At 42.5% G+C, this 15,180-nt stretch overlaps 1 protein-coding gene across 2 annotated transcripts in view; it reads right to left on the bottom strand.

Annotated features, from left to right (window-relative positions):
• Positions 1–1,097: 1,097 nt before the first annotated feature.
• LRRIQ3 (leucine rich repeats and IQ motif containing 3) overlaps positions 1,098–15,180 on the bottom strand; it is a 108,268-nt gene continuing 94,185 nt past the window's right edge. The window contains exon 10 of one of the 2 annotated variants that reach the window (XM_074961533.1): positions 1,098–1,666. The gene's annotated coding sequence lies outside the window, so the exon portion shown is untranslated. The remainder of the gene's footprint in view (positions 1,667–15,180) is intronic. The other variant, XM_074961532.1, reaches the window with a different exon arrangement.

The following is a 15,180-nucleotide window of genomic DNA, read 5'->3' as shown; positions in this document are numbered from 1 at the left end:
TGGGTGTGTACTATTTAGGTATAGACAGTCACTTAGATTGCTAATATTTTAGAAACATGGAGTAGAGTAACGTGCCATTTTAGCTAGACCTGTTTAAAATTTTGCATCCAAAGCAAAATTAGCAACAAAATGTGAACCTGAATTAGCCTCTTTCATTTGGAACAAAATCCAGAAACAACAATTCTGTTATTTTGTGGTGTTCATTTCCCCAGGCTACTAACATTTTTATTCCAGTTTAATACAATCTTTCATCCCAGTTATACCAATGTCACTCGTGCACATGGAGAGAATTTATTCCAGTGGTAGCTACAAACACTGATCCAAGTGCAAACTTGGACCAAAGTGCAATTACAGCCAAAAAAAGTGACTCTACAAAAATGATATTGTGGACAATACATGACAATTCTGATGCTGACGCACAAGGCAGGACTAGACTCTCAAAAACAATCTTGCTTTTGTTAGTAAAACGTGTAGCTGGCACTCGATGACACACGTGAAGATATCGGGTGAGATTTTCTCCTGTGTAGAAAGGCCTATGCACCACTTTAGTCCTTAAAATAGGTGTAAAACTGGATTTAAATGTTGCACGGAACATATGCCTGGTGAGTTAGAAAGTACCAGTTTTGCATACTCAGTTTAGCTCTTTACCATTGATCTCATCCATTTAACTATAAATGCATTTTAAGCACTTTTACATTGAAAAGTACCATACTGGGCAAAACACCCCACACATTTCAATGAGGTTCCTTGTGTAGTAAGTTACTTATAAACTTGAGTAAGATAACAAAGTCTGGCCCTGAGAAAGCTAAAGTATCCTCTGTTAGGGACACCTGGAGTCCATAGGATTCCTAATTCTATATAAAAACATGTATAGCAGATTACACCACTACGCTGGAAAAATAACATTCATGAAATGGACTGTGGTAACACTACTCATGTGTTTGTAGTAAGTTGCTGAAATATTCAAAAAACACCTCCCTATTTTCTTCTCTTTTTTTCCTGCCACCAGAGGCTAATTATGTACTTTGGTCTCTTCCTATTCCCACCCTCCCTCTTCCAAGTGTTAAGCCCAGCCTTCCTTCGTTTCTCTTTGACCCAGTTAGGTGAACAATACAGTATGTAATTAAATTTGACACTGCAATGACTTGCCTTTGGTAGGCATAGCTTAACCCACACACAGGTGAGGGAGCAAAAAAAGACACCGTTAATAAATTAGTTAAGCAATTTATTAACAATAAAGCAAAACAGATTTATTAAATAAACAAACATAAATAGAACATTATGTACCAATAAATTGCACTCCTTCTGCTACATTTAATTAAAAATAGTAAGAGGGAAACACAAATATAGAAACTGTTCTCATTCTTATTGTAGCATCTCTATGAAGGACATCATCTCCAAACTAAGCTTATGTCTATTTTGTTTCCAATTCTTACTCTCTTTAGCATTACCTCTCAGACAGAACTCTTGCTTCTTTCCACTGTTTATTTTTGCCTAAAAATACCTTCCATTTGGGATGCTCTTCCCAAAATTCCAGGTGATGGGCTGGATAATAAGCTCATGTAAACTGGTATATTTCAGTTGAAGTCAATGGAGCTACATGGATTTACATCAGTTGAGGATCTCGTCCTTTGTTGGAAGATAAATGGCTGAAAGGCTCAATAGTCTGTAAGAAGCAAAATAAAGTTTTATGTGGACAAACAACTCTACTTTCCAATAACAAAACAACATGAACCAACTACATCCCGTAAAATTAAAGCTGATGAAGGGCTAAGGGGTTTGTTTGTTTGTTTAAGTGGTAAAGGAACAGATACATGGCTAAACTCTGAAACAGAGAAGACTTCCAAATCACCACCTAAAGCACCATCATCAAGCAACATTTATTCACTGTAATATAAGACAGAGAGCGTTAATGAGAGTTCAATGTCCATAACACATTTATCCCTCCTGCCTTTTAGGAGACCTCTGCAGTGTTGTTGTAGCTGTGTTGGTCCCAGGATATTAGAGAGACGAGGTCGATGAGCTAATAGCTTTTACTGGACCAACTTCTGAGACAGACAAGCTTTGGTGAGACAGACAAGCTTTCAAGCTTACACAGCACTCTGAAGACCTGAAAAAGAGCTCTGTGTAAGCTCGAAAGCTTGACTCTCTCACCAACACAAGTTGCTCCAGTAAAAGATATTACCTCACCTACCTTGTCTTTTTATGAAACCTGACATGTTAAAACTGATCCCTTTTGTACTCCAAATCAGAATACTTTTTAATCTCAGTTGGATCTTATCTGGCTTCCAGAACCTATCAGATCTTTGACACAGACATCAAAGACAACACTCAAACTATAAAGGAAGAAAAGAGACATCAAAAATTAAATAGGAAGAGAACAGGTATAAAATGTGAATTTTGTATTCATAACTATGTCAGAATCCTCAATTGGCTTTATTATCAGAGACATCATCAAAGTTACAGGCCCAATTCAGACCCAAAGTAAGCCAGTATACCTCCATTTACTTCAATCGAGCTACAATCCCTCACATCAGGCCTGAATTTGGTGTGACAACATTAGAATCTGGTTTTTCATTATATCTTTAAAATGTATTTAGTTCCTGAACACTTAGAAGTGCAGACAGTCTAGATGTTAATAAATAAATGTGTCTGTGGTTTGTGAGATCCAGGCACATATGTTTGAAGCTTAAATGTTTTCTACTGGGAGCTCTATAGAAAACCTATTATCGAGAATTAGATGATTTCATGCCTCATAAGTTTAATACTAACTGGCAGAAGTCAAAAGGAATTAACTTTTTTGCAACTGTGTCAGAAATTGAACTCTAAGCATTTTGCCAACACCAATTTCAAAAAGTCAACTGAGTTGGGTATTAAGTACTTGGTACCTGTATTAAACTTCAAGCAATGATACTGCTTTGTATTACAACAGACATTTATGTAGCATGAACAGAGAAAGGGCCAAACCCTGTTTAAAACAGCCACACGTGGCACATGTACCCCAGCCACAGAAATTAGTTGACTGACCTGGGGACAGTCGGCCCAGGTTCACAGAGGAAATGGGGGTGACCTGCATACTATCCATAAGAGCTAGGCATGGGATTGACTGAAGTGTGCATGTGTCAGACAGGAACTCATGCAAATCAACTCCGCACACATCCCCACTAACCCTCTCTAGATCCTGCTCCTTAACTCTTGTTCACATTAGGGACTCTGATGTAACAGAACATGTACAACAACAATTGTACCTTATGCTGAGAAGAAGGAAATGATGATTTGTAACTTCACCCACTCCTCAAATCACCTTGGAGAGGGGAGGCCTGGAGTCGTACTGGCTGACCAGAGATGGTGGAACCAGGTAGACAGTGGGGCTAGCGCCACCACAGTGGCAATATTGTGGGGGCTGGTTTATGTTTCCATCCACGTATCCAGGTCTTAAGCAAATTATTTCACACCCTCAGGCTGGGTGGGGCTCCATGGCTGTTGGAGTGGAGGAAACAGCAGGACTTGGAGGGGCTCGAACAGCCACCATGGTGCCTTGGATCAGCCAGGGTGAAGGTAGAAACTGCAGTGATCAAGCTGGGAACAGCTACTCCCAGCAAGAAAGATGCAAACTACCTGGACAGTCAGGAGCTGGCTGCCCCCCAGTCCTCCCTGCTGAATCTCACTAGATCCCCTCATTCCGCAGGCAAAGCACCCATCCTGCTCCACCTCTCTCTCTCTGATATCCCAACTGTCCCTCATTTCCCACGCAGAGCACCCCCCAACACCCCTCCCTATCTGGCACCCTGACTCCCCCCACACCCTATGCAGAGCACCCACACCATTCTCCCTTCTGTCCCTGACACCCCAACATGCCAACTTCCTCCCACTCCCCCGACTCTCCCTGCTCCCCACGCTTAGTACATTTGGGTTTCACTGTGCATCTCCGCCCCTCACCCCTCTCTTCAAAGTGAGCTTCTGCTGCCTCTGACAGCTCTGTTTCCCTTTCACAGCTGTTGTCTGGGTGGTTTCTGTGGGGCCTGTACAGACACTTTAATGATCCCCCAGCTATAATTCAAACTGGAAGGACTCCTTCCTCCCCCTGCCATTGAAGGCAATGACAGTTTTTGACAGGATTAAGCCCTGGGATGCTGAAAAGACACAGAGCATGCCTCAGGCTCCCTAATGTCATCTCCTCTCCTACGCTCAAGTAAAGCAGAGCCTGTGCTCCACCCTGGGTGTAGAGAAGCGCTGGGCAGCCACATAGCTGCTTAGGAGGGGCATTACTCCCTTGCAGACAAGTAGAGGGCAGCTGTATAACACCTGCATGGCTGCTCAATCCTTGCCCTGGGATGGCGGACTTTGTGTGACACAGAAAAGGCTGCTAGAAAGATAAATGGCCAGATTTTAAAACAAAACAAAAAACTCAGTACTCCCCAGATCCCAGCGAGGCACCCAAATAAATGGACAACTTTTCAGGAGAGTTCAGCTTCCATTTAAACACCAAAATAAAGGTTTTCAAAACTGCTCAGCACCCAACAACTCCCATTGCACATGCAAAGATATGTGCAATTGTGCACCTAACTTGCACATGTAATTACAACGTGCAAGCAAAGTGGGTATTGATATATTCAAGTGGCCAGCTGGACGCAAGACTGCCCATTCACACATTCCTTCTCAATGGGAGCTGCTGAGTGCTCAGCACTTTCAAAAATATTACATCAAAAACATATGAGCTTGTACATAAAGCCACCCAGCTTAAAAGTCATTGCCACGGCTACGTGACAAGTTATTTTGCCATATAGTATGTTCTGTAAAATATGTATGACCTCATTTATTTTTAGCACTTCAGTTTGGATAATAGCCTTTTAATAATATCCACAGTCTTCTAATTGTTGGCATCATTATAATCTTATAAATGAACATGTTCTATGTGAAATATGCTGAACTCTTTCAGAAAATATTTATTTTTCCTGGTAATTGAAATGTTGCTTTGCTCTTTGCACTGTGTGGGAACTGTCTGTATAGAATGGTATTTAAAAGTCTGGCTGAATTTTTATTTCCTTTATCCTAGCTGTGAAGAGTTCCTCATGCCTATTTTCTGTTTCTTAAAGATGCCATAAAAAGGGCAAACTCAAACATCCAGTGTTTTCATATAAAATGCCATTCATCACGTGATTCTACCCTTCATTTTTTTAATATCATAAATCATTACTGGACTAAATCTTGGAAATAATCTTAGAAACACCTTGTAGGCATTAGAACTAAAAAACATTTAAGAAATATGGTTTCCAGACTGCCAAAGATATAACTTCTTGTCCTCAAAATAGCTGATATTTCTTTATGGATTTTTTTCACTTTTTCTGAATGAATATTAGATTGCTAAATGAATTATAACTTTTTCTCATTTTTGAAAACCCCATTTCTTTTAAAGTTTTCATAGTCTAAAAATATTGACAGCTTTCAGTAAGGCAATATATCTCATATTTGGAAAGGAAATTTCATATTATTAATTTGACCTTCCAATGCCCTATATTACAGAAGAAGGTTTAATTATACATCTAACTCCTACTCACCCATTTTGCCATAGTTTCATTACATTTTTATTAAACATATGGCTTAAGATACAAATACCTTTATCTTTATTTTAAATCCTCACTGAAAGTACAATTAGGCAGTTGCAATGCAAGTTCCTTCATGCTGCTTCTCCCATGTCCTCAACCTTGACCTGGCTAGACCATAATCCAGAGGTGGGCAAACTATGGCCTGCAGGCCACATCTGGCCCACGGGACCATCCTGCCTGGCCCTTGAGCTTCCGGCCGGGGATGCTAGCCCCTGGCCCCTCCCTGCTGTCCCCCCTCCCCCACAGCCTCAACTGGCTGTGCCACACACGCTCTGGCCCGCTGCTCCTGCCGGGCAGCATGGCGGCGTGGCTGGCTCTGGCTGGGAGGCGGGCTGTGAACTCCTGCTGCTCTGAGCAGCATGGTAAGGGGGCGGAGAGCGGGGTTGGATAAGGGGCAGAGGGTCCCAGAGGGCAGTCAGGGGATGGGGAGCAGGGGGGTTGGATAAGAATCATAGAATCATAGAATAACAGAGTTGGAAGGGACCTCTGGAGGCCATCTAGCCCAACCCCCTGCCCAGAGCAGGACCAATCCCAACTAAATCATCCCAGCCAGGGCTTTGTCAAGCCTGACCTTAAAAACTTCTAAGGAAGGGGATTCCACCACCTCCCTAGGTAAAGCATTCCACTGTTTCACCACCCTCCTAGTGAAAATTTTTTTCCTAATATCCAACCTAAACCTCCCCCACTGCAACTTGAGACCACGACTCCTTGTCCTGTCATCTGCTATCACTGAGAATAGTCTAGATCCATCCTCTTTGGATCCACCTTTCAGGTAGTTAAAAGCAGCTATCAAATCCCCCCTCATTCTTCTCTTCCGTAGACTAAACAATCCCAGTTCCCTCAGCCTCTCCTCATAACTTATGTGTTCCAGTCCCCTAATCATTTTTGTTGCCCTTCGCTGGACTCTCTCCAATTTTTCCACATCCTTCTTGTAGTGTGGGGCCCAAAACTGGACACAGTACTCCAGATGAGGCCTCACCAATGTCGAATAGAGGGGAATGATCACATCCCTCGATCTCCTGGCAATGCCCCAACTTATACACCCCAAAATGCCATTGGCCTTCTTGGCAACAAGGGCACACTGTCGACTTATATCCAGCTTCTCGTCCACTGTCACCCCTAGGTCCTTCTCTGCAGAACTGCTGCCTAGCCATTCGGTCCCTAGTCTGTAGTGGTGCATTGGATTCTTCCATCCTAAGTGCAGGACTCTGCACTTGTCCTTGTTGCACCTCATCAGATTTTTTTTGGCCCAATCCTCCAATTTGTCGAGGGCCCTCTGTATCCTATCCCTACCCTCCAGCGTATCTACCACTCCTCCCAGTTTAGTGTCAAACTTGCTGAGGGTGCAATCCACACCATCCTCCAGATCATTAATGAAGATATTGAACAAAACCGGCCCCAGGACCGACCCTTGGGGCACTCCGCTAGATACCGGCTGCCAACTAGACATGGAGCCATTGATCACTACCCATTGAGCCCGACAATCTAGGCAACTTTCTACCCACCCTGTAGTCCATCCATCCACCCCATACTTCTTTAACTTGTTGGCAAGAATACTGTGGGAGACCGTGTCAAAAGCTTTGCTAAAGTCGAGGAATAACACGTCCACTGCTTTCCCTTCATCCACAGAACCAGTTATCTCATCATAGAAGGCAATTAGATTTGTCAGGCATGACTTTCCCTTGGTGAATCCATGCTGACTCTTCCTGATCACTTTCCTCTCGTCTAATTGCTTCAGAATTGATTCCTTGAGGACATGCTCCATGATTTTTCCGGGGACTGAGGTGAGGCTGACCGGCCTGTAGTTCCCAGGATCATCCTTCTTCCCTTTTTTAAAGATGGGCACTACATTAGCCTTTTTCCAGTCTTCTGGGACTTCCCCTGATCGCCACGAGTTTTCAAAGATAATGGCCAATGGCTCTGCAATCACATCTGCCAATTCCTTTAGCACTCTCGGATGCAACGCATCCGGCCCCATGGACTTGTGTACGTCCAGTTTTTCTAAATAGTTCCGAACCACTTCTTCCTTCACAGAGGGCTGGCCACCTCCTCCCCATGCTGTGCTGCCCAGTGCAGTAGTCTGGGAGCTGACCTTGTTCGTGAAGACAGAGGCAAAGAAAGCATTGAGTACATTAGCTTTTCCCACATCCTCTGTCACTAGGTTGCCTCCCTCATTTAGTAAGGGGCCCACACTTTCCTTGGCTTTCTTCTTATTGCCAACATACCTGAAGAAACCCTTCTTGTTACTCTTTACATCTCTTGCTAGCTGCAACTCTAGGTGTGATTTCGCCTTCCTGATTCCATTCCTACATGCCCAAGGAATATTTATATACTTATCCCTGGTCATTTGTCCAATCTTCCGCTTCTTGTAAGCCTCTTTTTTGTGTTTAAAGATCAGCAAGGATTTCACTGTTAAGCCAAGCTGGTCACCTGCCATATTTACTATTCTTTCGACTCATCGGGATGGTTTGTCCCTGTAACCTCAATAAGGATTCTTTAAAATACAGCCAGCTCGCCTGGACTCCTTTCCCCCTCATGTTATTCTCCCAGGGGATCCTGCCCATCAGTTCCCTGAGGGAGTCAAAGTCTGCTTTTCTGAAGTCCAGGGTCCGTATTCTGCTGCTTTCCTTTCTTCCTTGTGACAGGATCCTGAACTCGACCATCTCATGGTCACTGCCTCCCAGGTTCCCATCCACTTTTGCTTCCCCTACTAATTCTTCCTGGTTTGTGAGTAGCAGGTCAAGAAGAGCTCCGCCCCTAGTTGGTTCCTCCAGCACTTGCACCAGGAAATTGTCCCCTACAGTTTCCAAAAACTTCTTGGATTGTCTGTGCACCGCTGTATTGCTCTCCCAGCAGATATCAGGATGATTGAAGTCGCCCATGAGAACCAGGGCGTGCGATCTAGTAGCTTCTGCAACTTGCCGGAAGAAAGCCTCGTCCACCTCATCCCCCTGGTCCGGTGGTCTATAGCAGACTCCCACCACGACATCACCCTTGTTGCTCAGGCTTCTAAACTTAATCCAGAGACTCTCAGGTTTTTCTGCAGTTTCATACCGGAGCTCTGAGCAGTTATACTGCTCCCTTACATACAGTGCAATTCCCCCACCTTTTCTGGCCTCCCTGTCCTTCCTGAACAGTTTATACCCATCCATGACAGTACTCCAGGGAGGCAGGGAGTCCTGGGGGGCAGTCAGAGGACAGGGAGCAGGGGGCAGTTGGATAGGCGTGGGAATCCCGGGGGGCCTGTCAGGGGGCGGGGGAGTGGATAGGGGTCGGGGCAGTCAGCGGATAGGGATCAGCGGGGTTGGCTGGGTCGGGGATTCTGAGGGGGGCAGTTAGGGGGCGGGAAGTGGGAGGGGGTGGGTAGGGGATGGGGGCCAGGCTGTTTGGGGAGGCACAGCCTTCCCTACCCGGCCCTCCATACGGTTTCGCAACCCCCAATGTGGCCCTCAGGCCAAAAAGTTTGCCCACCCCTGCCATAATCTGTAGATGTAACATGTAGTTCAGACACCATGGTGTCCAATTCTGGTCTAACTTTCACCAGACTAATCAGGAATTTCTTTGTTACAGTGCAGGTAAGAGAAAAATCCAACTCGATATGATCTTGATACTGAAGAACCAATCCTATTACATGACTTTGATTGGAGTGATTTTCTAATTGTTGGCATAATTATAATCTTATAAATTAGCATGTTTTATGTGAAATATGCAGAACTCTTTCAGAAAATATTTATTTTTCCCTGTAATTGAAATATGGTGTTTTATGGCAGCAATATGATTTCCATGGGTAGTCATCAACATATAAGAAGTGAATAAAACCCATGAAAATTGTCACTCCTGGGGCCCAAATCCTGAAACATGTACACAATTGAGTAGCATTGCTCACACAAGTATCGGAGTGGCCTCAGTACATGTTTGCAAGACTGGGTCCTAAGTCACTAGTGACTTTGGGCCACACTCGTTTGCTCTATTTTTATTTTGTTTGGGCAGTTGTGGTGGTGGAGGTGGGACCTGGAGTAAGAAGCAGTTGATATCAAAATGCTTCACAGGTCTAGCCTCTCCCCCTCCCAAAAAATCCTCTGTTCGGTCCTGCTGGCAGGGTTCTTAGCTCGTTTTATTTTGGATTTCCAATAAAGTGTCTCTTTCTAAAGAGTATATTTTCCTTACAAAAGCGCTGGTCACCAGATCAAAAGAAGGAATCTGCATAATCTATTCTAGTATTAGTAACTTTTGTTTGTCCTATATGACGAATAAAATGGCCAACAAAAGGCAGTTGCTGCAGACAGTAACTCGGGGCCCAATCCTGTAACCATTGAGGCACATCAGTAATTTGATTCACGTGACTTGACTTGCTTCAATGCAACTACTCTTAAGAGCAAAAGTACTCATATGCATCTGTGTTTGCAAGACTAGGACTTTAGGGATGTTCAGGGTGGTTAGATGGACATTCTTAAAAAAGAGAGTCACTTAAATGGTTCATTGTAAAGCACCAGCACCAGGAAAAGCACTATGTTGAAGTTCAACCCCCCTTTTACAGCTCAGTTATGGATCAAAATCACAAAGAGCACTTGCACTCACAGCTTTCATTCCTCAAATGCTATACTTATTTTTTTCCCCTTTTTTATTACAAAAGAGACAAAAAAGGACAACAAAATAGTTTAAGAGACTCCAGCAGTTGAAATCTAGTCAATTTCTATAAAATGAGTTAAAATAGTTTCAGGGCCACCACCAGTTTTACAATCCCATTTCTCTACTTTTAAAAACATTTTTCTCTCCCCAGCTGCAGTCTGAAAGACCCATCGAAACTATAGGGGACAGTGACTCTAAAGGGGAAACAGTGAAACTGACTACACAAGCACTATACAGTGTTGTAGCCCCAGACAAAGCACTGTCAATCGATCAAAGTAAACAAATTAGAGTTAGAAAGAAAGAAAGAAAGAAAGAAAGAAAGAAAGAAAGAAAGAAAGAAAGAAAGAAAGAAAGAAAGAAAGAGACTTTTTCCCTCTTATCTCCTCCATTTATAGTAATTCTAGGTGCCTCAGATATCTAATACATACGTTCTTGGACTGAACCTTTGTGGAGTAATTAGTCCTCTTTGTAATTCTCTAGTACAAGCAACAAAGTGACCAGCAGAAGAAACTTCAGCATATGTTCAATTTAAGAGCAATAAGTATAACTTCCACTGAATTACTGAGACAACAAGACCATTGGCTTTGATTGTTTCCCCATTACTTATTTGCTTTTTAGGAGTGGCCTTCTGTCTAATTATCTGGCAAGACCTGGTTTTCAAAAAAGTTCATGCAAAAGAGAGCGAAATTATGCTCAAACACCAAAGGAAACCAAATTATTAAGCAATCTACAGCCAGTGCTTGATCTTGCTGTTTGTGTCCTACCTATTACCACAGAAGGGATTTAGAATGGAACCCTCGTGGTTCAGAGACAGAATGGCAATGGGTGGGTCAAACCCAGAAAGCAGAAGTTAAATGACACTTGTCTCAGTCACTAATTTAAAAACAAAAATGAGGATGCAGAAATTCCAAGAACGTTTATTTTTGATAGCAGTAAAACTGCATTATTAGTATTGACTTGTTCAGAATATCTAATCTGCTTGGGTGCCTAAAGTTAGGCTCCTACAGCCATATTTAGGCAAAAAGTGCTGGAGACCCAGCAGCTGCCATTGTGGTCGGTCCAGTCTCTATTTACAGGCATGCAGCCATTTTAGGTATATTTTTCTCATTTAGACTGGAGCACAGTTGAATCCACTTTAAAAGGGGAAAAGTACAGATGAAGTGCAGGCAAACTATCTATTCAACTGGCTTACTAATAAAACAACTTAATACAGATGAGTAAGTAGAATGAAAAGTATCTACAGATTTTATACCACCAGTGCCATAACTACTGACCTGTTCAGAAAACTACACGTGTACAGCTATTACTCTAAAACAGGGGTTTTCAACCCTGGAAATTTTTGAAAGGAGGTGCCGACCTCTTTGGAAATCTTAGACATAGTCTGTGGACCCCATGGGTCCACACACCACAGGCTGAAAACCACTCTGCTCTAAAAGACAACCTGTGACCTACTGGTAGTGCATGGCAGAGTTATGCAGGACACCTGGGTTTAATTCCTCTTCCCCCACTCTTGCTTTCTAAGCTGAGACAGCAAAGGTGTGGCTGGCATTGTTCAGTGGTGACTTTGGTACCAATTAATGAGTAAGGTTTTGGGTTCCAAGAGGAGTCCTATTAAGTTTTCCTTACCCAGAAAGAAGGTGACTGAGAGATATGTAGAGCAAAGAAAAACAGGAGAATTATCAAAGTTCTAACAGAAACCCCAGGGAAAAATGCACACAAAGGCTGAAGTAGCTCAGTGCAATCATTGCTGCAAACAACCATAGCAGAGTCAATCGCGTGACAGTCTGGTCCATCGCAGTTCTGCCTCCTTTTTCTAAAGACATCATTCTGTAGCATCTTCTAAAAAGCAATCCGATAGAGTTATTGACATCACTTTCTTTCTTTCTGGTGCTGAAGTACATTTTTGGCTTTGTTGCTTTGTTTGCTCAGTTTGTGACTTTGGCACCAGCTTATAACTGCTTATAGCATTACAAGTCTGTGCAGAGTCTGACATAAGCCGTGTCCACGTTGGCAGTAAGCTAACTCAGCCTTAAGTATAATTTGCTTTGAAACAGTTTTCAAAACTGGTTTAGTGAGTCCGATATAGTTCCCAAAGGGGTAGTGAACTGCATTAGTCAGACTGCGTTTGAGCTTAACCCCAATCCCCAGCAAGGCTCAAATGTACTTCTGTAACATGCATGCAACACAATTTTAAAATTGCATAGTGTGGAGATAAAACATGCTGTACAGTTTTAAATTGTTATATTAGTTAATATAGTAGTGAGAGACTTAGAGCAACAGATGCCAGCAGATGGTTCTCCCCTGGAGTAAAAAGAAACTGCTAATGAAAATTGTCTTATTAGGTGCCTTGCAGGAGTGTAAACGCAAATATTACTGAAGAGTAGTAGAAGAAAGAGGCAGGGCTGATGCTGATTAGCTACCCCCTCCCCCCCCCAAAGAATAAGAAACGAGAACATCTGCTTCTTCGGGTAGGGTAACAAGTTGCTCACAGCTCTGTGTGGGTGGAAAGGGAAATGCAGAACCTAGCATACCTGCATCTGTCTGTGCTTTCTCACTGAGTATCCAATCATGTCTCTTTTATTATTTGTGTTGTCATCACATGAGCAACTCAGGTGATAGAGGACTAAGGTCTGGTCTACACTAGAGTTAGGTCAATGCAAGGCAGTTTACATCGACCTAACTATGGAAGTGTTTATACTTAACTTTCACTCCCACCAACATAACTGCCCCACTATGCTGACTTAATAACTCCACTTCCATGACCGACGTAGAGTCAAGGTCGATGTAGTCAGGTCGACATAGTGTCACTGTAGACACTGCGTTACTTATATTGACTGTTACTGGTTTTCTGGAGCCATCCAACAATGCCCCACACTGACGTTACAATCGATACAAGTGCTCCTGCTCAGGATGCACACCACTAACAAAAGGCGCAAAGTGTAGACATCCACAAGTGATGTAATTACTGCGCCAGCTGTATGCTGATGTAAGCTAGATCGATTTAATTTTGTAGTGTAGATATGGTCTAAGAGATGAAGAATAGCGTCTTTACCTCACCTGAACTAAAACAGAATATCTGGGTGGACCTGTTAATATATTATTATGCAGCCACAGATATTTTAACATTTTCAATGAGATATTCTCAGTTTAAACAATAATTATAGAAGATCCCCTCTCTATAGTGACAATGGAAAATGACCATTATAACTATTATTTGTGGCAGCAATTTAAACAAAAATGTTGGAGGGAAGAAATAATTAGAATAAGACACGCATGCCTGACACTGAAAGAAAGATAGTTATGCTTAATACATTACAGAAATTGTTCAAGAAAGAACCTGGCTTATCTGTCACATACAGTACAGTACATGCTGGCTCCACAAGAAAGCCCACTGGGTACAGGACAGATTCCAAGTGTCTGTTAGCAGGAAATCTAAGTTGCAAGAGGACAACATTCCCCATGGAAAAGTACACAAAATAAAATGCCTTCCAAGTTAAGTCTAAGAGAACCAAATTAGAGATGGAAGAGAGTAGGACTTTATCAGCGTATGAAGAGGAGGATTACAGAATATTTGCAGCACTAGATTCAGGGTGAAATGTTCAAAACCACTTATGTGACTTAAGACCCTAAGTCTCGTTTTCCGAAGTAGGAGTTAGGCTCCTAAATACGAAGATATTTAGGCATTGCTGTGCTTAACAGTTAAAGGGATTTTGGCTCCTAATTGCCTAAAGCCCTTTTGAAAATGAGAATTAGGCACCAAAGTTAGTTAGATGTTGCAACACTGAGTGTAACAATACCTAAATACCTTTAAAAATCTGTGCCTTAGTAAACTTAAGACTTAGATGCTTGCAATTTAAGATTGTTTTGGAAATGGCACTTAGGTGCTTTTGAAAATGTTACCATCTGTTTGCATATGGGAACCATTTGTTTAACAGAAAGCTTAAAGATTCACTTTGGCCGCAATGCCCACAAACTTACCCAGCATCATCTTAGATAACAAGACAGCGAGTTCATGAAAACTATATATTCAAAAACCCTCATCAATCAAAAGCCCTTAACCTGGCACTGTCCACTTGGTTCACCAGTGTGTTTGGTCTTGCCTGTATGTACTAGAAACTGTCCTTGAACCTCTGATGATCATGCCCTCTTTGACTGTAAGACTTAGCGGGAAAGCATATTTATGTGGATAATGTGTTGAACTGAGATGCAGGACAGCTGGGTTTAATTCCTGGTTCTGCCACAGACTTCATGTGTGCGCTTGTGCAAATTATTTAATCTCTTGGGTTAAAATCCCTGGCAAAACTGTTGACTTCCATAGGGCCAAATTTCAACCTGATGTCATGGTTTCCTATTTGTAGGTCTCCCTCACATGGGACACAGCAGAGATAAATTATGTACTATACATGAGATTCTTTTAGAAATGAAAAAAATTCCTTGTGGCAGAGACTATTATTATATTTGTGTCCTGTATGCTGAAGAGCATAGTTTGTTTATAATATATGGGTTTATCTACATCTCTAGGCCATTGTCAAAAGCTCTAAAATGAAATAAAAATCCGTTATTAAGTCAGTAGCTGCTCCCAATACCCCAGGCCAGAAAATAACCAACCACAGCATATCAAACCAAATAATTAATTCCCTCCCCCACAAACATCAGACCATACCTTGCTCCTCCATCCCTTCAAACCTGGGTATATTTGCAAGTCTGGCAGTGTGCTCAACAAATTCAGGGTATATTGGAGCAGAAGGTGGAACAGGAACCAACGTGGAGGGCCCTCATAGAGAATGCCATGCGGACAGCTTCCTCTCATTTATACTGAGGGAGCTCCAGTTTGAGCAACTCCACTAATCACAGGTGTGGCTTGTCAAGTAGACAAACTCAAGCCACACAGGACTTTGTGTGAAATGCAAAACATGGCACATTGATGTCACTTGCTCTTGGCAAG

Source organism: Natator depressus, chromosome 8 (genome assembly GCF_965152275.1).
Source record: "Natator depressus isolate rNatDep1 chromosome 8, rNatDep2.hap1, whole genome shotgun sequence".
NCBI lineage: Eukaryota > Metazoa > Chordata > Testudines > Cheloniidae > Natator > Natator depressus.
Note: the sequence above shows the minus strand (reverse complement) of the source record. Positions and strands in the feature narration are given on the sequence as shown.